General features: G+C 36.9%; 1 protein-coding gene across 5 annotated transcripts in view; it reads left to right on the top strand.

Moving 5' to 3' along the window:
- The window catches only part of IRSp53 (Insulin receptor substrate 53 kDa), a 68,273-nt gene that overhangs the window by 1,450 nt on the left and 63,996 nt on the right, over window positions 1-2,827 (top strand). The window contains exons 1-2 of one of the 5 annotated variants that reach the window (XM_011316715.1): window positions 1,228-1,242; window positions 2,297-2,394. The exons of 3 other annotated variants lie outside the window; for them this stretch is intronic. The gene's annotated coding sequence lies outside the window, so the exon portion shown is untranslated. Of the gene's footprint in view, window positions 1-1,174; window positions 1,243-2,296; window positions 2,395-2,827 lie in introns of those variants that run through there. One more of the 5 variants, XM_011316718.1, reaches the window with a different exon arrangement.

The raw sequence follows: 2,827 nt of genomic DNA, 5'->3' as shown, positions 1-2,827 counted from the left end.
GTGGCTTGTGTCCGGTGCAGGATTCACTCATCATTCCCGTGAAACCAAAGCGACCGTGATAAACGGCTGTACCGGAAGGGATACCGTAATTTAATTTCTGTAACCCGATCTTCACGTTCTATCTACACCTACAGTGAACACCTCGAATCTTCTTCATCCCTCTTATTTTTCTCTCCGTTCTGGATACATTCGTGCGATACATTTCCATCACGCATATTCCCCTTGTTCGCAATCGTGTTTGCACGGTGATCGGTCGGGTGTTTATGTGTTTCTCATGGACAATGCCTCGGGGACTTCTATTTTCCGTAAGTCTCATCGCACTCACGTGATCTGAATCTCAATTACTCGAATTACTCTATCCACTCGACAAATGTTTTCCTCCACCCATATACGAATATATCATCATTCCTGGATATTAATTCTCCTTCATCGCAGACTTTCGTTATTAATTGCAACCCTATTGAGGTCAATGAACTCCCTTCTGATGGTAACAGAGATTTGTTTTAATTCGGTGGAGAGGATGAGAAAGATTGACGTTTACTGTTAATAGCTCATAATGTTAAAATTTTTGTTTAAAAAGGTTCAGAGATAAAGTCATATGAATTTTCAATCATGTGTATCGAGTGAATTCAATTTCAATTGAAAGCGGTCAGGAAATTTCTTATTAATTTTGAAAAGTGAAGACCATTTCCATGAGAGTTTGAATTTAATGCGCATTGTACAAATTCCACAAGTTAATTTTTATGGCACCCCGAGGCTTGAATTTTCTTTTTGTTGTTATTAATTACAGTCCAGTGTGGCCCATCGACTGACGTTAAATATAATTTATGTTCAGTTAAATTCACAAAATGAATGAAAGCAACATGTCACGAATAAATATTTCTCGGATGTTGACCATCTTTATATTTACGTCCAGGTTTAATATCTGCTTTTACCGGGGTCAGAGTTGACGGGTGTTCCAGTTGCATGACTGCACTTTATAATAGCAAAGCCCTGAGTAAAATATCTCGTTGTATATCTGCAGGTGTACACTGTATGCATGGGTCAGTGCATATATATGACTTATGTTCGAGTGGAAGGATTATCAGTGTAACTCTCGGTTACCGTTAACCAAGAGTGTGTACAACTCGAAAGAGGCGGTGGTAGGACAACATTCCGAGGCCTCGAGCCTCCATTTGAATTTAACACGCCCTCCCTATATACTTTATAATACGAGTAAATGCCATCGATTACTGAGTAACGGTAAGCTCTTGAAAATATCTAGTTGAATTTTTCAATGCGCCAAACCCCATTCGAGAATTGATTTTCAGTCTTGAAAAAAGCACGGAAGAATTTATTAAGATTTTTCATGAAATATTCGACCTTCAATGTAATATTTTCTGCAATGCAAAATTTATTAAATTTTTATGTAAATTAAATTTTTTATTTCTCCTGATTTCGACAAGATAAGATATGAAATATCAGTCTATAATATTCTGTAATATATTACACCGAATTTTCAGTGAATTAAAAAACCAATAACATGTACGAGCTTTAATTTTCCTGGTGTCTACGAGAACTATCCATTAACTATATAACTAATTAATCATTAATCAGTTAATAGCAGAAATAGAACTGAGAGCACAGGATAATCACGTGATATCAATAACCATGGTGGAAGTGAGGGAAATACGGTAGGAGTTTCTCAAAAAAAAAATGAAAGAAAAAACGCGAACTGAGTCAGAGAGAAAAGAATGACCAAAAAGGTGTGACGCTTGACAAGAGAAATGTTGAAAAAGGTGGAACAAGAGGAAAAAGTAAAAAGAAAACTATCAAAGATAGAGGAAGTGAGAGCCAACGGGAGTTTTCATCGTTGAACCCGGCAAATTCGTTCCACATTCTTGCCACAGCACCTTTCTCACTGCTTCCACCATGTTCTAACCCATAAGGCTTTTGCGCAAAAGTTAATCGCTCGCTTTGTGCCCACTCCATCATTTATATATTGTTTTATACCCTTTTGTACTTTGGTAGGTCTTCGGCGGATCGATGTGGCTCTGTAAACGTTTAATTTTGTGCAACCGATAATTTAGCAGCTGAATACCCTGCTTCCTCTAGCTTTTCCTATTTTTCCTGTATCACCATTGCACTGTATGCCTTTTAACACCCATAGATGATCGTAAAACTTGCACGATCTATCTGCGGTTCTCTAAAGTCGACAGACCGGTTCTTACCACCAATCATTGTCTCATGTCATTTATCGTTATATTGATATAGATACAAGTATACCAGTTTTCAATTTTTTTATATCAACTTCTAGATTTTTTTCAGTCACTGACTGTGGGTTGCGTATCGGTGAAATTATTACTGCGCTCGAGTTACTCGTTATGGCCAGTTGGAAAAATCATGTTTAGTTTGGTAATTATTGTGTTTTTTTTTCGGTATATTGCACACAGAGAATGGGTTATCACTGGGTGATAAATCTATTCGACCCAACACAATATGTGTATTAATTATCATCAGCTATTTTGTTAATGCGGACATGTCTTTTTGTTCGTATATGTATAATATGTAATCAAAGCAAATCGATAACGAGGAATTAAATAATTAGATTAGGGATTTCAGGGATTTGAATAGTATCAGTGATTCTGTAGGAGAGCATAATGCATTGTTATTGGCACTATCAGGGGGTAATTGGCTACATTTTGTGGATTGTTTTGGTATAGAAGCAAACACGGATAACCTTTTGACTGGCCATTAAATTACGGCCTCTGGGAAGTAAATTCTTCATTTGCGCATTTTCTTTGTCTCTATCTCATCTTCCTTCGACCCTTCGATTTCTATTCGAAGA

The sequence above is a fragment of the Fopius arisanus genome, unplaced genomic scaffold (genome assembly GCF_000806365.1).
Source record: "Fopius arisanus strain USDA-PBARC FA_bdor unplaced genomic scaffold, ASM80636v1 scaffold00008, whole genome shotgun sequence".
Taxonomy (NCBI): Eukaryota; Metazoa; Arthropoda; class Insecta; order Hymenoptera; family Braconidae; genus Fopius; species Fopius arisanus.
The sequence above is the reverse complement of the archived record's forward strand: the minus strand, read 5'-3'. Positions and strand labels throughout refer to the sequence as shown.